This window comes from Natrix helvetica, assembly GCF_964273705.1.
Source record: "Natrix helvetica genome assembly, chromosome: 4".
Lineage (NCBI taxonomy): Eukaryota > Metazoa > Chordata > Lepidosauria > Squamata > Natricidae > Natrix > Natrix helvetica.
In genome coordinates this window covers 17,421,105-17,442,270 of record NC_138550.1, presented here as the reverse complement: position 1 = coordinate 17,442,270, position 21,166 = coordinate 17,421,105, and the positions used below count along the sequence as shown (strand labels likewise).

The 21,166-nt window shown below is 38.5% G+C and overlaps 1 long non-coding RNA gene across 1 annotated transcript in view; it reads right to left on the bottom strand.

Moving 5' to 3' along the window:
* Positions 1–20,594, bottom strand: part of LOC309392242 — a 22,998-nt gene extending 2,404 nt beyond the window's left edge. The window contains exons 1-2 of the long non-coding RNA XR_014175403.1: positions 20,549–20,594; positions 1,585–1,636 (exon numbers count right to left, since the gene is read on the bottom strand). This is a non-coding gene — a long non-coding RNA (uncharacterized lncRNA). The remainder of the gene's footprint in view (positions 1–1,584; positions 1,637–20,548) is intronic.
* Positions 20,595–21,166: the final 572 nt, after the last annotated feature.

Genomic DNA, 21,166 nt, shown 5'->3' with positions numbered 1-21,166 from the left:
TATGCTTAATATTGATTAAGCTGCCCAGAGTCAGGCAGCCAAATAGCAATAGCGCTTAAATTCATTTACCGATTCACAGTGCTTTACAGCCAAACTCTAAGTGGTTTACAGAGTCAGCAAATTTTCCCCACCAGTCTGGGTCCTCATTTCACTGGCCTTGGAAAGATGGAAGGTTGAGTCAATCTTGAGCTGCTGAGAACCGAACTTCTGGCAGTCAGCAGAATTAGCCTGCAATATTGCATTCTGACCACCGTGCCACCAGGGCTCAAATCCAATCCAATCCACTCCAGATTGGTCATAGAACGATAATATTTCTGAGATGTCTTTGAGAGCACACTTTCTTTTAAAAAATATCCACATTTGGATAACATAAAACCAGTTCTTTTTGTCTAGGAAATATTCCATAGCTGGAATACTGTATTGTGAAAAAAGACCCCACACTATGGGTTGGTCCTTAATTAATTTCACCGCATAGATAAGGAGATCATTGAGGAAATAGTTTTCTTGATATATTTTTCTCTTGTTACCATAATTATTGGGATAATATGTTTGAAAATAACAAAAATTAGCCCATTTGCCAAAGTTATGCTTGTATTACTTGGTAGGCTGGGATTTTCAGCAAGACATATCCAGCAGTATTATATATGGTATTAATTAATCCATCAATATACCAATGAATAACAATTAATAAAAACATAAACTAATTCATATGCATCTCTAAATTCAGTCATCATTTTTCTGACCATGTGCGAAATTTGTAAGCCATGTTATTTTATTAATAAATATTCTAGTTTGCTTTCTTCTATACTTCATAATTAAACTCCAATTGACATTAATGATTTTTCTTTCAAAATAATTTTGGGGAAACTGATTGTTAATGACTGTGATAGATTGGGTGTCAATTACTTGTTTTCAATTCTACATCTATAAATGTTTGCGTTAAAATTATAAATCTTCCTAGGTAATCAGTGACCATTTCATTGACCCAGCTGAAGATCAAAATAATAAATAGCAAAGAGATTAGATATTAACTCACCAAGTTGATAGCACCATGAAAAGAGCTATGCAAGGTGAATAATTATGCATGTTAAATCTGTTTTGATAGTACGTGACTTCCCTATTTTCTTGCCAAAATTTTCTGCTAACACATATTATCATCTATTTCCTATCTTGCTAGTAATGTAAATATACTTTGCAATGTTTACTTTGCAATTTCTTAAAATTCTGATTTTCCTCCCATCTTCTCCGTTCCATATTGATAGCAAAAGGACCTGTACCACCACATCCTTTAAGCAAATATTAGATTGCTTCTGAGCTTCTAGCCTTTTATTGCTTTTCTTCTTATGAATTTTAGTTGCATTAATATACTTATTATTATATTTATTGGATATTTATTGAGAACATTCTGTGATCTGTTATGCTTCATTCTTTATGGATGAAGTTAATCAGATTCACTTTGAATTAAAAACCAATGTTTGGACTGGGTTTGATGATATAACCTTGGTTCATCCTTTTTAAAAATTCTTTTCAGCTTTGTGGAATTGAGGAGGAAGATGGGTGATTAGAAAAGTGAGTAATTATTACCTTTGTTCCTCTTGGCTGGTCAAATCAATTAGGGCAAGACCTTATCAATTCACTACAAGAAAAAGTTAGAAAAGCATTGTTAAACATATTTTTTCTGTTTGGCTGGAAAGTTTAGAAAATCATAAAGAAATTAAGAAAATATGGCTTCAATAATCCTGATTTAAGACACCAAAATAAATTCCTATACTTTTTCACATTTTACTTTTTAGGACTTCTGCAGAGGTTATTTTTTAAAATGTCTTTTTATTAATCTGAAATCATTTCCTAATATGATATCACTATAAAATTTTCCATTCTGCCTGTCCCACCTTAATTCTAAAACAACCGCCTTCTCATTCTTGGTTGTTTGTTTATTTTAAATGCAACACTATTATTTCCAGACTTCATTAGTGTTGTTGTTTTTTTGACAATCAAAAATCATTCTTTTGATTGTAGCTTTCATCTATCAGCAGAGTCCTTCCCACACCTGAAATCCAATGACTGAGAAAGTTTCCCAAAACTTGAATGTAATGTCGAACTCCTTTGGTACATGAATTCAAGTTACCAAAGGTCATGGCCAGGCACGCATGCCTCAGCCTTTTCAATCCTTAATCATTTGAAAAGTACCTTTCTACAACAATTTGGAGATTTTCTTCTATTTCACTACCTGCAATGATTTGAACAGGTATAGAGTACACTTATCAAGGTTAACATGAAAGGCTGCTGCATTTCTTTGCAAGTTCTGGGTTTTTTATTACAGAAAGAAGCAATTGCTTCTTATTACCTTAACTTGAAAGCTTTGTCTTTAATAATGTAGTGTCTGTGTAGAGTTCTATGGAGAATTCTAAATTTGGGGAGGTGGAAAAGAACTTGGGATGGGTAATGCTTCAGGTCAGCATAAAGTGAATTAATTATTCCTTTAGAGATTTGTTCCTTAGTAGCATATTCACTGCAGTGCAGGGCCCAGCCATCAGAAGATGTTTGAACAATTGTGATATTTCTCCCCCCTTGGAGCAGATAAAGTTTCACTCAGGAATGTAGTAGCAATTGCCTTCTCCCTTATTTAGCAACAACACTATAATTTCTTGTGACGATACTGCAAATGCTTTCCCGTTGCAGAGAAATTAAATGGCTAAATACTCAAAAGGATGGCTGGCTGTAGTTGATGAATACTCCATATTCAAAATAGATGTTTGTGTAAACATGTTACCTAGGCTTAGCCGAGTCTCCTCTTAGTCAGAGGAGTCATACTGAGAAGACGTGTCGAGAAAGCTGCTCTTTAGACCATGCCCAGGGGCTCTTCCTTCATTTAGTTGATTGACTGGACTGCAAAGCAAGGCATTGCCCCAGGAGCCAATTATACTTGCAAGTTTCATTTCAAAAGAGGAATCTTTTCCCTGTGGACCATTCTTGGCCCCAAAATTTCAAGTCCCTGAAATCATTGGCACTAACTTTTCTCCTTTTGGTTTATGGCCTAATTTCAAAACTTACAAGCAAGCAAGTGATTCAAACCTTTGGAAAGAAAAATCCGCCTTGGCTTGCTGCGTGGAGGACGAGATAAAAGGATAATGTGAACCAGTGGTACAATAAAGAGAAGAAAATGCACGTAAAGAAATAATATTAGAAGAAAAAAAGCCATGGAACAGAAAGTGTGGTAGCTCTACTCACTTTGGTTTAATTCTTGCCGTTTCCTTGCTTAAGTCTCCATCCAGCATTGACATATGTCCCTTCAATTTCTTATAAAATGCAGCCTTGGTCAGAATATTTGATTCCCTAACTTCCTCCTTTAGGTCTCATTATCTTTGTATAAACAGACATTAGCTAATGGCACGTTAGGGGTCATTATGTTAGAAATATTGTTAACCCCCCCCTCCCCACAGAATTTAGGCCATCACAATTTGTTTATACCCCGTTAGCTGTGAGATGCTTTCCAGTTTTCCATGTTACATTGCATCATAAATTATTGTATTGGCCATCAGATGGTTTATTTCATAAATACATTTTGGCCATGTTCCATGCCTAACTCGAAGATGTGCAAGCCCATAAAGATGGGTGGCATTTTTATGCCAATTCAATTGATGCATAATTATCCTTCCAGTGATAACCCTTATCTCATGATAGTGGTTGGAACAGAATTTATCCTGTCCCAGGTCAAGCACAAACATAAATACACAGGGGATTTTTTCTTTACTAAATGAGGCTTGCAAACACACCAGAGGTGGATTCCTAGTGGTTTGGACCGGTTTGGGCGAACTGGTAGTGGTTTGCTGGCCTGGGTTGCTGAAACCGGCAGCCACCCATGCCTGCAACACCCCCAAACCGGTTCTCCTACAGGGCTGCCATCTTGATTTTTGGTTCTGCGCATGAGCAGAACAATTGTAATTGCACACATTTTTTCCCTTTTTTAACATTTTGTGCATGTGCAGACCTATTTTTGTGCAAATGTGCCCATGCACGGAGCATGTGTCTGGCGTGCACATAAGGAAAGCAAATGCATGCGAGCAGAATTTTTGCACCCACTGAACCGGCAGTAATACCGGGAGCAACCCAAGCCGTCCCCCCCCCCAAAAAATCAGCAAATTTGAGTTATAAGAATTCCAAATTCAAGCAGCATGCAGGAGGGTAGTTAGGTGGAATCGGAAGGGGAGAGAACCTATGGCAGAATCATCAGCTGATCCAGGTTCAAAGTCAGAGCTGCAAGTTCAAAAGTCAAGGCACACAGAGGGATTGCTATCAATGAAGAGCTTGTGTTTATTGCTGCATTTTGATACAAACAGTCCCCGTGTAGCTTGTTTAGTGGGATGAAACTCCTTTCTCATCTCATAGAATACCTTTGCTCTACTCTCTTTGCAGTCTGCCAGGCTCTTGCCTTGAGAAGGGGCACTAATTCTGCAACCTCATTTTCAGAGATTGACAGAAGCTGTGTCTACCGATTTACGAGTCATTCTAATCTTCTTGCCCATTCAGACAGCAATCCGCTGGATTGTCAGCATTCCAAGTAATGCACCCATAGAAAGCAGAACTCCGAGGCAGGTAGATTCCTCACAGAGCAATTTATTGGATACATCATATTGGCACAAGTGGTGAAAACCGACTCTGAAAGTTCCGGCAGTTTTCATCTGATTAAAAAGTGAAAGTTCCCCCTTCCTCCAAGTCATCAGTCACATTGTCCAATTTAAAATGCTGGCCAGTTGCATGGTTACTCCTCCTCTCCCCAGCCATCTGTTGCAATGTCCTTGGTTCCCACAGGAAAGCTTTTTGTTTTGACTACAAACCTTCAGCTATCTATTTCCCCACTCCCTGTCCCTTCTTCTTCCTTATGGCAACCCTGAAGCCTCAAAAGTGGCCTCAGCCAGGTTCGCTTCAGGGTTGGCACTGATGGTGCTGGAGCTGTTTGCTCATTGTCAGTGTTCTCCTTTCACTGAGGTGGAGAGCCCATCATGACAGTATGAAAATATACATACCTGGTTGTTATGATCATTCCAGATATTACATTCTTTATTGTAGTTGCCTACCGTATAAACCAATTCAGTAAGCTCACTTTAAAATCTTCCACTTAATTTCACCTTAGAGAAATTATAATGTAGGTGTGGTCAAGGGGAATAGATGTTAGAATTTGAAGAATAACAGACCATTGGAATAAAGTAGAAGACGATTAATTATGAAAAATCATTTCATAATTAATTATGAAAAATCATTCCTTCTAGGAGCACACTGGGCTCAGTGGCTAAGACGCTAAGCTTGTTGATCAGAAAGGTCGGCAGTTCAGCGGTTCGAATCCCTAGCGCCATGTAATGGAGTGAGCTCCCGTTACTTGTTCCAGCTTCTGCCAACCTAGCAGTTCGAAAGCACATAAAAATGCAAATAAAAAAAATAGGGACCTTTAGTGGGAAGGTAACAGTGTTTCGTGCACCTTCGGCATTTAGTTATCCCGGCCACATGACCACAGAGACGTCTTCGGACAGTGCTGGCTCTTTGGATTTGAAAGGGAGGTGAGCACTGCCCCCTAGAGTTGGGAACGACTAGCACATATGTGTGAGGGGAACCTTTACCTTTAGGAGCACACTTAGATAGTCTTAACGGGCATGCTAATAAAAATTGATCCAAACTAAAATAACAGAATCAAGCAAGCACAGAATAAATCTTAGATTTCACCTGAGCACCTCTGCACCCATAAAGCCTTAGCCAGTAAACACTGTGTGCAATGGTTAAAGCAAAAGAATAAAAGTTGAAAAAGACAAAAAAACACTGGATAGGAAAAAAACCAAATGATTGGAAAAGGGAAATTCTGCTTAGAAGAAATTATTGAAAAGAACAGGATGCACAGACAAAACGAGACAGAGATCGCTGTCAGGAATCTATAAAATAGGTCCTTCTACCTAACCATTTCTGAGACAGTCTTCTGTTTCAACTCGGTTTCAACTCAAAGCAGAAAAGGACCACAGGCAGATAGCTAGATACAAAAAATATGTATAGATTCTGTTTTGATCTACACTGAAATCTGCAAAGTACCATGTAATGGGATACAGTCAAGCAGGAGGTGATACGGAGATATTAACATAGCCTTTGAGGAAAACATCTCTCCTGCTATGAACTTAGAAAGATGTTCAGATGTAGAAGTAAGTATGCTGCATAATCAGACTTATCAAACAGAGCAGTTTTCAAAATTACTTACTTTCATATCTCATGATTTGGGAAAACTGCTAGAATAGCTGAAATGGCATGGTCTTGAAGAATACAGGACCATTCCAGAATATTCTGAAATATTTTGTTCCTAGCACACTAGGTTTTGTACGTATTTTACTATAAACTCGAATGGGCATGATTTCTGAACTTCTTGTGTACCAAGAATTATAAAGTACAAGGAGTTATACTTTTCTTCATGAAACTAATGATATGAACTAGCATAATGTGTCACTCTGTCGTAGGTATTTCTAAGCACAGCTCTTTCTCCTCCTTTGGTTGTAGTTAATATTAAACCTGGCACATTACATCATGACCTCTATATTTGTTAGGTGATCATCCATCAATTATATTCTACTCAGGCATGGAAAATTTCCCTCATTTTACAAAGAAAGGCCAATGTGTGCAATAATCTTTCTGAAAGAAAGTTAGCTTTTATGCAAGGAAATAACGCACTGCTAATTCCTTTCATCATACAGTATATGTTACTGGATTGAACGCTTCAGTTAATGATTTCTCTTATGGTGTTCACTCATTTATTTTGAAAAGATATTTTATTTTACTCAGCATTTCGATTAGCTAAAAAAATAGCTCATGTGCAGCTTCACTGCAATTAAGATAAGAAATGAGACTGTACACCAGGGGTGGGTTCCTGCCAGTTCTAACCTCTTCTATAGAAGAGGTTCCACAAATCTACAGTGCTGTTCAGAACCGGTTCCAGCTCCCTCCCCCTGCCCATCCGCACATCATCAAGATGAAGAGTGAGAGGAGGAATTCTGGGAGTTGAAGTCCACAAGTCTTAAAGCTGTCAAGTTTGAACATCCCTGGTTTTTTTTCTAAAGGGTTAGGGGTGCAAGGGTCTTGTAACTTGACAGCTTTAAGACCTGCGTGCTTCAATGCCAGTTGCTGAGGCAACATTTTGGTTGCTAAGCAAGAGCATTGTTAAGTGAGTTTCACCACATTTTACAAGTTGGCCACGCCCACCCAGTCACATGGCTGCCAAGCCGCTCCCACTTGGTCACATGGCTGGCAAGCCACTCCCACCCGGTCACATGGCCAGCAAGCCACTCTCACAAAGCAGGCCACACCTACAGAAGAGGTTCTAAAAAATTTTGAAACCCATCACTGCTGTATACGTATCCTTTACTACTTATATAAACCCAAAATGAACTGTTAATGAATAGGAACATTAGTTTCTGGAATACCTGGCAAGAATGAGTCTAAACTATCCATTAACATTAGTAGTACTTTATTTCGTATTGATTGGGTCCTGTTTTAAGTTTTATGTTTAGTTTTTGATTTCATAGTTTTCAAAAGGATTCGGATGAACTGACGTCATTTTAGGGAAGAATGACAAAGATGACCTTACACAACTGGCAATTTGATGTCTATACTTGATAAGTCTTTGAAAAGATTAATGAACAGCAGGATTGTTGAGCATTTGGATAGAAATGGGGTAATTAACAAGCATCACATAGTTTTGATATAAACACGTCATTCTAGAGATTTGAATAAACAGCTAAAATGGAAATGTAAAGTCTTACAATTGGGGAGAAAAAAATAAAAAGTGTGATTATAGGAAGGGGGGATCTGGATTTGCAGCAGTACATATAAAAAGGATTTGGGAGTGATAATAGCTTTCTGAAAACTGAAAAACTGTGGCCTTGCTTCTGTTTTCTCCGTTGTCATAAACACATTTGGTAGTGAACAAAATTCAACAAAAAATATTATTGTCCTATATGTAAAAGCATTCCATTTGAGCTCAAACCTATGTACTCAATAGAAGCTGCTCTATTATTACTTTAATTTATATAGGCACACATCTGACATTTCCATGACATTAAGCCATTTACCATGAAACAAATAAAATGCACAATAAAGTAATAACAATAAAGATTAAAAAAAAATATAACCTCCATAACTTCTATCCTAGGTCCTTGGGAAAGACTCAATAGGTCAGTCATGGTCAACCTATGGCATGCAGTGCCCTCTCTGATGGCATGCAAGCCGTAGCCCCAATTCAACTCCACTCTGCATGCACATGTACCTTCCGTCGGCCAGTTGGGCTTCACATGCCACACATGGGGGGGGGCAGAACATGTGCAGGGGGACTAACGTGCACATACGGGGGGAGGGCTGGGTATTGCATTTTGGGGATTTGGGCGCACAAACTTTGGGCACTCGATCCAGAAAAGGTTAGCCATCACTGCAATAGGTGGACAGAAAAAAAAGCCAAATCCAGTCTGAAATGTGTGACAGATCATAATTTATACATTATAGTAAGAAGTTATTTTTCAACAGACCATGTCTTTGTAACTATCTTATCACACTATTAGTTTATCAATAGACTGGAAAAATGCACTAGATGAAACAACGAGAATTTAAATTAGTTTAGAAGGAACAACAACGAGTCCTAATGGAATATTGCATTTGATCTAAAATGTACCGTCTATGAAATATGAAGGGATGGTGAAACCAACTCCACAGATCTTGCTCCCAAATATTCATCAAGAGAAGAAACAGCTTGAATATTGGAAATGAAAGCTTACTAGAAATATAACTATCAAACTATAATTAGACCGGCAAGATAAAGGAGCCCAAATATAGTATGCTGGCAAGATACAAAAGAAAAAGGGGAAGGACTGGTAGACTAATAGCTATGTAGAAGGTTTGCTATTGCTGAGATTCTCTCTTTGCATAGCAGTCAAATATGCTGTTTTCTCTTTTGCATCCTGTGATACAAATAGAAGACCATTTCTTATCATTTAAGAAAAACAGCCCAATTTCTTTCTCAGTGTCTTTTGTTCCACCAATCTAGTTTGGTGGACTGGTCTACAAATATCTTAGAGTTTGAAAACCTTGGCAAGGATTGAAGTATGGATCTAGACAGTGCATTATTATTTTCTCATCATCCATTATCCAGGTGCACTTTCTCTCCCCCCTGGAATTAAATACTATTTACGTTTAAATATAAAATGCTGTTTTGGGATGAAGTGTAAAGAGATGAACATGATTTTAGAAATAGAACAGCGCAAACAATCCCACCCCCCTGCCCAGCAATAGAGGTTTGGGGGTTGTTTTTATTAAAAGTGAATTCTTACTAAACAAATCGTGGAAAAGATTTCCATACCAGTACAGTTGTTGTTTTTTAATTGAGATGGATGTTCTGGGGAATACTGGTTCTGCTTCAATCTGGAGTCCTTTCCTAATTCTCTGTAATTAAATGGATTTCATTTGACCTATGAACGTGGATGCTACAACTCAGCTAAACCATTTGTCCTATTCAAGGTTGAAAGCAATTAGGCTAGAAAACGATATAGAATGTAATGAGAAAGGTGAGGTGATGTCCGGGAGTCACACCAAAGTAAGGCACAGATAGTTAACACATCAGTCCATTATCCAAAGCCACAGTCCTTAGACTGCAAATCTTGTGAGCAAGGAGAAAGGTTCTAACTGTAAATTGCGGGTGGAATACAAGCAATTAAAGGCAATATCACTCACTGGAGCCAGGGAGATGTCAATGCAAGTAACGGATAAGCCATTCTGACGGCACAAACCACAAAAGAACTAAGTGTATAAGAAGAAGTACTTATTAAGGCTCCACAGAGATTTGGCTAAGAAGAGGAAAACCAGAGAGTAAGTGTAACTGTTGGAAGAAATGTCCTTCTGGGTTCGGTTCCAAGTGGGGAAAAAGATGCTGGAAACATGGAGGCTGCTTGGAAAGATGGTTTAATGGTGAACAGGATCACATGGCTTGAGCTCCTGAACAGAAAAGGGGGATCACATGCTTCACATGTTGGGTGAAGTAGAAAAAGAGACCAAGATGCTGAAAGTTCCTGGTTTTGTGCCCTCTCTGGCCTTTGATCTTGATCTTGTATTCTGATTGGTTGTCAGACTCCCATGGGCTCATGCAGGGGCAACTCTGTAGGTGTCTTGAGTCCATGTTTGGTTGAGCATTGCTTCTTCCCAGGTGCCTGTGGTGAGATGGGTAAAGGGCTAATACTATCATGCCTTAATCCCATCACCCTGGAGTTAAAGGGGGGAAAAGATCATTGTTATGTAGAATAGACTGGCCCAGGCTTTTTAGTGGCCCATTAACAAAGGAGGGGGCTATTAAGAGTGAGTCTGCTTCCTGCCTAAAACATGTTTCTCCATTTCTGATCCAGGGAAATAAAACATTCTGCCTTTTCAATATTTCACTGAATATTTCATATAACCATGCACACATCAACACGTACAACAAATATGCGTCTCCCCTCTGCTGTGTAAGTCCAGATAAACACCCACCTTTTCAGAATTTACTAATTAATACTGTACCAGTTAGTACAGACTCCTATGCTCTTTGAATCAACTTCTCTTCCCCCTCATCTGAATCTTTGCAAGGCTCTAGCATTTTACAAGAAACAGAAAGAGTGGTTATTACTAACAAAGTCGAAAATCAGATAGCATGGACAGTAATATTAAGCTCCCAATGTGTTTGTAGCCTTGTGTTTCACAGCATGGCACCTGGACAAGTCTGTAGGCACCCTCTCCCTATCAGAATAATTAGCTACCTGTTTGAGAATCTGCTTTTTAGCAGAAGAATCTGCATCTACTAAGAGTAGGTTGCTCTCCCACGGTTCATCAAGTGGAGTTGCATTTTCTTCTGACTCTAAGAAGCTATATTAGCACTTAAATAATTCTGGGGGGGAAGAAGACGGGGAAGAAGGGAAGGCAAAGACAAATGAGAAGAAACTAAATCTAGTAGCCTTCAGAAAGGGCTGATGGTAGACACCATGCGGTTCCCATAAAGTCTGGATTCAAGGTCAGCCAAGATCTTTACTCTGGCTATCTGCAATCACTGTTGAGGCCATCAAATGGAGAAAACCCGAAGCCCTGTCAATTGCTGCATTCTATACCTAATAATCAAGTTTCCTAGAAATCTTCTTCCCTTTAAATGACAAGCGGTGGCTCAGTGGCTCAGACGCTGAGCTTGTCGATCAGAAAAGTCAGCAGTTTGGCGGTTTGAATCCCTAGCGCCGCGTAACAGAGTGAGCTCCCATTACTTGTCCCAGCTTCTGCCAACCTAGCAGTTCAAAAGCATGTAAAAATGCAAGTGGAAAAATAGGGACCACCTTTGGTGCGGAGGTAACAGCATTCTTTGCACCTTCAGTGTTTAGTCATGCCAGCCACATGACCCCAGAGACATCTTCAGACAGCGCTGGCTCTTCAGCTTTGCAACGGAGTTAAGCACCGTCCCCTAGAGTCAGGAACGACTAGCACATATATGCGAGGGGAACCTTTACCTTAATTTGCTTTTTTAAAAAAACAACAACAACTCCTACTTATAAGTTATTTGATGAGCATTTTGGGCTGAAAAAAAATCAGTGTTTAAAACCAATTTGGTAGGAAGAAATCCCATTTCTTTCTATATTTTAATTTCCTTTGAAATCATATATTGAACTTCTCACTGGGCACATATATCAAAGAATATTGTACAAAACCACAATGCCTTAATTTCATATATAACTTCTATTTCTCAGGTTTTTGTAAGAAGATCTTTCGGCAGTTTTGTTGTCTAAATTCTTCTGTTTGATAAGCCTGACTGCACTGCGTTGCTTCTCTGCTCTATCCCCAAATATGTTTTCAGACAGTCAAATATTTGGACAAAAATACAAGTTAGCACCTTCCCCAACCTAGAATGCCCTCTAGATGTGGAGTCTTCAACTCTCTGAACTCCCTTCAATCCATGTTGGTTGGGGAATTCTGGGAACTGAAGTCTAAACACCCGGAGCACCTTAGCGTTGTATGTTAGAAATGTAAATAGTGTTCTTGATAGCTATGCATCCTTTTAGTGCAATCATCTCTGACTTTCAGCTATAAAAGAATTCTGCAGAGATCTCCCAAAGGAGCTGATTGCATTACAATCTTTGCTAGTTTAAGGAAGCACAAGCCTGCCATGAAAACAACAGGCTTCTCACCTTCGTAATTAATGCCAGAAAGGGGAAAAAAAACTCTTGTGTTTTTTCCTATCATTTCTCATTCAGTTTGATGAAACATAATTTGTTTTTTAAAAACTCTTCTAAAGCAGAAAATAATGTTAGAGATGGTTGAATGTATTCTTTTGCTTAGTTATGAGGAAGCTGCCTATTATTGTATTTACTTAGTTATAAAGTGGCCCAGATATATAAATATCGTGCCTTTCATTCCACAGTAAGGCTTCCACTAGTCTGCAGTCTCCATTATATTAAATCTCAAAGGAAGTAACTGATGTGTGTGGAAAGAGAGGATCCTCGCATTGAGCTTCTTCAGTAATATGGGTCATATATGGTTGTTAGTTGCGAAGTCATGTCCAACCTATTGCAACCTCATGGACAACGTTCCTCCAGGCCTTCCTGTCCACTACCATCCTCTGGAGTCCATTTAAGCTCATGCCTACTGCTTCAGTGACTCCATCCAGTGACTTCTCTGTCATCCCCCTTCTTATTTTGCCCTCAATCTTTCCCAGCTGGAGGCTCTTCTCCAGTGAGTCCTTCCTTCTCATTAGGTGGTCAAAGTATTTGAGTTTCATCTTCAGGATCTGGCCTTCTAAAGAGCAGTTAAGGTTGATATCCTCTAGGACTGACCGGTTTGATCGCCTTGCAGACCAAGGGACTCGCAGGAGTCTTCTCCATTCATCATAGTTCAAAGGCCTCAATTCTTTGGTGCTCAGTCTTTCTTATGGTCCAACTTTCACAGCCATTCATTGCAACTGGGAAAACCATAGCCTTGACTAGACACGCTTTTGTTGGCAGGGTTGTATGGTAGTATGGTCTAATAAGAAACCAGGACACTGTGGGTTCAATTCTTTTCTTAGACATTAAAAGCTGGGTGATTTGGGGTCAGTTTCTCTCTCTCTCTCTCTCTCTCTCTCTCTCTCTCTCTCTCTCTCTCTCTCTCTCTCTCTCTCTCTCTCTCTCTCTCTCTCCCTCCCTCCCTCCCTCCCTCCCTCCCTCCCTCCCTCCCTCTCCCCTCTCTCAGATCAACTCACCCTACAGGTTGTTATTGTGGAGAAATAGGAGGACGAAGGAGTATTGTGTGGGTCTATGGAGATTCTCAATCATCCAGGGCATGGTTGTCTCAAAGGTGCTTTTCAAAAGGCAACTGGATTTTCTTGGCTTTTTCCCTTCAAAATGTGTCACTTCTCATCTAAGAGGTTTCTTCTTTTGAGTCTCTCTGAAGTCAGAACTGAAGAAGCTTCTTGGATGAGAAGCAAAAACTTTTCAAGAAAAAAAAACCAAGAAAGTCCAGTTGCCTTTTGGAAATAACAACAACAACAACAACAACAACAACAACAACAATAACAGTAGAAAATAAAACAAAACAAGATCAATAACGTGGAGTATTGATATTGAATGGGGAGTATCACTACTTCCCTTTTATGGAGACATTTGGAAAAATAAAATCTACCCACTTTAGTGGATATTTTTTTGAAAGGCTGTGATCTATAAGTGCTACACTCATAATGACATTGATTTTCCCCAGAGATGAAAGAGAAAACCAGCAATAGCTAGGAAGAATCACATAACGTGGTCTCAGTATTTTGGGGATATAGAGCGGAGGAGAGGAAAAAACATGAATTTCCTACTCAGAGGATGTTTTGCTGTAAGCCCTCTAGCTGAGTTTAAGAAATTGGCTCTTGTACTTTGGTCAGTTTTAGAACATTATTTTTAACTACTCTCCCCATCTGAGTCGAAGTACAAAAAACAATATTTTCTCTAATGTTGCACTAACCCAAAAAGTGAGGTTTTTTTTTTTTAAAAAAGGTAATCATAGTATTAACTGTTTTTACTCTGTGAGTGTGTTACTTTATTGCTACTATGTGATCATAGTTCCCTTTTATAAGCTGCTAACTCTATATTCATGAGTATTATAAAATACAAAAGCAAATACATTTACGTGGGAGCACCCTCTATTTGCAACCAAGACTATGCTTGATAGTGAGTAGTAGACAATCCCAACTGTCTAATGAGTATGATTAAAACACACATATGAACTAAAAATATTTAGATGTATGTTAAAATATCATAGGAAAAAATATAGTTAATCTTCTCCATTTCATTTTCTGTTTCAATTATTTTTTTTCTCAAAATGTATGCTAATATAAAGTTCATATTCTGAACTTATTTATCCCTGAACAAATGCCTACTTTAAGTTTTTGAGCAGGGGGATGAGAAAATATTTTTGGACCTGTTTGGAACATTAGTAGATATAAAATGTTATTATCATGTCAGTGATACATTTGCAAAATGGCTGACATGAGCTTGCCCACGGGCCAGATCTAAGCACCCCATGGCTGGATCCAGCTCCCGGGCCTTGAGTTTGATGCTCCTGCTCAACACACTCCTGGCTAATCTGTGACATTTTCCTGGTAGGTAAACACATTTCCCACTTGTTTACTAAGTGTGTGTCATGATGGACATAGCCAAAAATATTTCATCTGCCAGAAGACTAATTGATAAATTTGTTTTTCCTTTTTCTATCTACTCCTTTAAGAAGCTCTACACCAGGGGTATCAAATTCGATTTCATTGAGGGCCGCATCAGGATTGTGTTTGGCCGGGATGAGTGTTGCCAGGGTGGACATGGCCAGCTCAATATCACTCGTGTCGGGGGCGTCTGTGGTGGCCCCAGCACTTTGCCAGTGAAAATGGGCTCCCGAGCTCCACATTTGCCTGCAATAGCCTCCTACAACCTTCTGTCAGCAAAAACAGAACTCAGGAGGGCCACCCACAGCCCTCACGAGCTCTGTTTTTGCTGGCAGAGGCACCGAGGGGTGGTCCTTTGCTGTTTCCAGGGTGGCCCCACGGGCCAGATCTAAGCATCCCATGGCCGGATCCAGCTCCCGGGCCTTGAGTTTGACGCTCCTGCTCAACACACTCCTGGCTAATCTGTGACATTTTCCTGGTAGGTAAACACATTTCCCACATGTTTCTGCCTTTGGTTTTCTAACACACCTGTCTGATCATTGTTGATATTTTTGTGAATAAATAAGTAGCTGGAAGCTGATGCTTTGCTCTGTAGCATGCCCACAACCCATTTATTTTAATTAAAATAATGTCAGATAAGGAAGCTTGGAAGCTATCAAGGGAGATGTGTATGGATACATTGGTGGTGGCCTCCACACACTGCTAACTCCTGCCCTTTTCAAATCAGTGAGCACTTTAACACTTAATATCATCCTTGCTACTCTAGATGTTAGCCAATAAGAAGGATGCTCTCCATTTTTAAAAAAATAATTGTCATGGTTTTTTTTTTAAGCTACCCAATTTGTTTGACCCAGACTGAAGAGAGACTCAAAAGCACTGGATCCTGGACAATTTTTTTTATAGCAGCCTACAAGGATTGGGGAGATGTTAATAAAACATTTACAGTGGTACTTCAGTACATATTGTTAATTGGTTCCAGGAGGTGCTATGGGCACCAAAAATGATGAGCACCAAACAATTTTTTTCACATAAGGAATAATGTAGTGAATCACAAGGCAGCTGACACCAACAAGTTCTAGCTTGTGCATTGGGTACTAAACAAATGATGAGTACTGGAATAACATTTTCACATCAAATTCAATGAGTTTCAAAGCAGTTAAGTACCAAGGTGTCATTGTATTTGTTTGTTTGTTTACAAAATAAAAGGTGGTAGTGAGTACTTCCTTAATTCTATACTATTACTACATTCTATTATTTAATTACTAATACTATGACAATGTGTGTGTACTGTATATATTGTGTTTATACTGTATAATATATTGTTACTATTCAATACCTTGTGCTCTTGTACTATTAATAATTACCCACACATGACACTCTGGTTGTGCAGTGGTTAGAATGCAGAGTATTGCAGGATTACTCTGCCTACTGCCAGGAGTTTGATCTTCAACAACTCAGCCTTCCATCTTCCACGGTCAGTACAATGAGGTCCCATATTGTTAGGGGCAATATGCTGACATTTGTAAACTGCTTAGGGAGGATTGTAAAGCACTGTGAAATGGTATATAAGTCTAAGTGCTATTGCTATTGCTATTACTTAGTCATTGTTTTTCAAATCTCAGCCAATTTTGACATCAAAATCCACTATGGGTAAACTTCACCAAACCACCACAACTGGACTCTGCAACTCCATCACTAAATATCATGGCTACTAACTGAACTTATCTCCCTTTATGTCCTTAAGTAAATCATTGTGGGGTCATTAAGTAATACATCATGCAACCGTGAGTTATCAAACTGCTGTAAAACACTGTGAAGCGGCATACACATTTAAGTGCTATTTTTATTGCTATAGTATTGCTCGTATGTATCATTTATTTCCTAAGTCTGTTATATCTTAAGTCACTTTCTCTCCGAGAGTTCACCTTCCTTTTCTGTTAATGGCCAACATGTAGAGCTCTGGCACCTTTTTTGCATTATGCTTTGTCTTGTTAGGCCTCTATGCTTCTTGATCTCTCTTTTGGACTATCCACTCTTTCTGAAGGGAAAAAAAAAAATCTCTTTTCTTCAGCTGCTTTTCTATTCACAGGCAGCTGCAGAGCTCCAGAACACGTCTCCTTAATTTTCCTCTTGTCACCCCTGACACCTGTATCGAGGTTGCAGCTTTATTGACAACTCTGCCATGCTGATGCTGGTCAGAAAGCTGAAGAGGGAGAGAAAGAAGGCAACACAGATAACCTGCAATGTTTTTTTTTCAAGCAGCCTGCCTTAGTCATCAAGTTTTCAAAGGAAGGAAGGTGAGCTACTTTTTAAACTATAATTTTATTATATTTTTACAATGGGAAAAATAATACAAACTGGAGAAAGAATAGAATAGAAAAAAAACACTGAAGAAAATGAAAAGAAAGAATGTAATAAAGAAAAAGAAAAGAAATATAGTGGCTTCCAACCTCCATTCCAGCAACAAATGTATAAACAAATTTGGCAAGTCTTTTCCCTCAATAAGGTTATAAACTCTTTATCCCATAGCCCATCTTTTCTCTATAAGCAAATCCATAAAACATCAAGCGTTCACTCCTAGTATGAGCAAAAAGTCCATAAAGAGTTGCTAGAACTTTGGGGCAGGAGGAAGTATTATTTTAACCTTGATCAAATAAACCAGCTTTATATTTCTTCCTTTACTTCTAAAAGTTCTTAATTCAATCAAATGTAGGACTTTATTTCTCTTCAGTTCCTCTTTATCCCATGCACAGATTTCTTTAAGATTTTAGCAAGCCTCTTTTGTATATCCAATAAGAAAATATTCCAGGTCATTCTCTTGATTTATCATTTGTATTTCCCTTTAATTTTTAAAACTTCAGCAGTTTCTTTTGTATAAACAATAAAATCTCCTTCTTGAAACTTTTCTCTTAGCATGTCATTTTGAGTTCCTCTTTTGATACTTTGTCTTGTCAGACAAAATTTGTTCTACATTTGCCACTCCTTAACCTCTTTTGGATATAGTCTATCTATAGTACATATATCACATTACTGGCAGTGCTGACGTTGTAGTTACCAATTTCTGATCCCATTCTTCAAAGCTCTCCTTAAATGTTTCCAGTGATCTAATGCTTTGTGTCACACTTGTAAATCCCAGCATTATCTGGCATCAAAAACAAACTTGTTTCCCTCCCCCTTCTGCTTAGAATCTTTAATCATCTGTGGTGTTCAGTTTCTAAAATCATAAAGTAACTTATCTTTCCTATAATTTACACAATCCAGGAAAGCTAAAAGTCAATATTCCATTTTTTTCCTGACCCGCAACCATTTATAATTTTATTAGGCCAAATTCTTATTTAGCAATAGCAATAACACTTAGATTTATATACCGCTTCATAGTGCTTTACAGCACTCTCTTACCTGTTTACATCAGCATATTGCCCCCAACAATCAGGGTCCTCATTAGTGGTGGGATTCAATTTTTTTAAATACTTGTTCTGTGGGCATGGCATGGCTTGATGGGCATGGCAGGACTGATGGGCATGGCAGGACTGTAAAATCCCCATTCCTTCCCCACCCCACTAACCTGCTTTCCAGCTCTGTTCTCCTGTGCAGGGCAACAGAAGAAGACTCAGGAGGCAATGAATAGATTGGGGGCAGGGCCAGTCAGAGGTGGCATTTGCCAGTTCTCCAAACTACTCAAAATTCCCACTACCGGTTCACCAAAACTGGTCAGAACTGGCTGAATACCACCTCTGGTCCTCATTTTACCTACCTCAGTAGGATGGAAGGCTGAGTCAACCTTGAGCCTTTCAGGATCGAACTCCTGGCAGTGGGCAGAGTCAGCATGCAATTCTGCATTCTTAGCTTTTTATTACAGATTCCGCAACTTCTGAAGCTTATAATTAATTAATTACGTATGAGAATTCATGACCATGCAGAAACATGGTAACAAGACCAGCTAATGAATAGGCATAGCAACTAAGTCAGCCAATGAGGGCTGTTTGGAAACTGAAATAGTATTTGCTGGAGACAGCTAGGAGCCTGGGCATGGCTTAGCTCTGCAGCTCTGAGTCTGTGCTGAGCTCTGAACTAGTCTGCTGCTCTGAACTAAAACTGAAACTGTTCTCTCCTCTGCTTGTGTTTTGTTTGTATTTGCTACCACGTTGGAAAACCTGCTTTTTGGTATTGTATATGTACTTCATGTATTATAATATATATAAAAAGAAGTGACTGAATCCTGTTGAATTGGTTATCTGTGTGTGCTTTCTGGATGTGATTGCTGCTGCAAACTCTGACACTTTCCTATTCATATTATGGATTCAACATAAGCACTTTTATATATTTAATTTAGTTCTTATTCCACAACTATTTTGTGATTTTACCTTTTGGGGTAACTTGGATTTAGAGAGAAGAATGGTCCATTATCAACTTGTGATTTTCCATGACTGAAGTGTGACTTGAACTTGAAACCTCCCCAATTCTAGTTCAACACCAACAGATCATTACTATTTTTCAATAGTAATTTTTGAGATGGTTTCAACACGGTCAGGTTTTTAAAGTAGCGTGTGTAGTTTTGATGTCCACCATGACTCTTTAAATGGATTCTTTTATCGTGATTTTTTTTCTGAAGCTATTCATGTTGATATTTACATTTTATGTAAGTTATTCTTTCTTAGATGTTGGGACATATAGTTAGAACAGCTAACAATAAATAAACAGACCAAGTAATTTGGTTTATTTCTTCCAAACTGATACCCTTACCTCTGCTCTCAGGAACAGAAGAAAGAGATTAAGAAAAGAATATAAATAGGTAGGGAAAAAATGGGGGAAACAAAGGAAAAAAAGAATTTATGTATATCCTCAGTTATAAAGTTTCTGAGCCTGACACTTTACTATACATGTTTAAAGAAGCTTACACAATTCTAGAATACAATGCTTTTAAAAGACACATGTTTACTCTTTGACAGCAATGTTACAGCGAGGCAGAAAGGCTTAATGGATATAATCAAAAGAAAACACTATAGAATTATGCTCCCCCCCATTTTTGACAATTACTTGCCTCACATCTTAAAGAAATCCTTTTATCTCTGCAAGTTTGCTACCACACCATGAAAGATACCTTGAATTTAAAGGTCACATCTTTAGCAATACAAAGCAATTATAAATCACTTCAGTTCTAAGCAAATACATTCTCTTCTTAAGACAAAGAGCTTAAATAGTTCAGAGATATAAAAAAAGTTAGTTACAGTTGAGAGTGGAAGAAAATGCTGTATTCTAATATGCAAAGAAGTGCGGGCAGAGGACAAATAAAATACAGAATATACCGCACGCCCTCCTTTTATGCAGAAGGAATGCATTTTCCAATAAATAAGATCTACTCCCTTGGTAGCAACATGCAAATCATTAAAATTCTGTCTTCTTTATTTCCCACATGTTTAGGGAAGTAAAAGGCAGTGCTTCTCTTTCCCCTACGGATTAAAATAAAGAAGATTTTTAAACTATTTATAGTTGCAACTTTGTGTATCGTATATTTCTTTGAATCCTCACCAATTTATGTGACCATTAATGCTAACCCCCCTCTTTTAAAAAAACGAAAACATAAAGAATTGCTATAATTCTTTCATTGTAAATTTTCTTAGTGCAGAGTTTTCAAGATACATATTATCTCAAGGTAACCTCTCTTCTTAAATATTACCTACAGTTGTACCATATCACCCCTCCCATCTACCCCCATACATATTTTGGTGAACTTTGATTGGGAAGAGATAAATTCTAGCAGGCTTTAATGTTAGCATTCATCCCCCCGCCCAATGGAATAAAGATGCTCAAAATTGCTTCCAGCTGAATTTGTAGAGCAATATTTTATGTCCTTACCTTTTATTTCATCCATTTGTTCTGAAGAATAAGTCACCATCAAGAGCTGAAAGAGGAGAGAGGAAGAGAGAGAGGGAGGGAGGAAGAGAGAGAGAGAGAGAGAGGTCCCAGGCTATGATATCATGCATGGTATGGAAAATATGGACAGAGTTAGGAAGTTTTTCTATGTCACCCATCTCCTTTGCATAGTTAAAACTCAGCCATTTATTAAAATTGCACGAGCATTCCGGACATCAAAAGTTAAGTCAGTGCTTTCTTTAATGGTCAGATAAGCCATGGAATTTGCTGGCATGACCGCCATTTTAATGTAAAGCTTCCTTTGAATGCAAAGCAACCTTTCATTTTGCACTTGACACTCTTGCCCAAAAGATCAGCCAATCAGATATTGATTTTCAGGAGATATCATGTGGGATATAATAAAGAGAATAAAATGTAAGCATCTCAAAACAATGCAGAAATTGTTGGGATTTCAAAAACACTTTGCCAGATTAACCATTTATTTATTTGTCAACTCATGCATGTACCTTTAGGTAGCTAACACCACATAGTTAAACATCAGGTAAATAAAAACAAACAAGGGAAGACCAAAAGAGAACATGGAATACTGCCAGAGAGCAA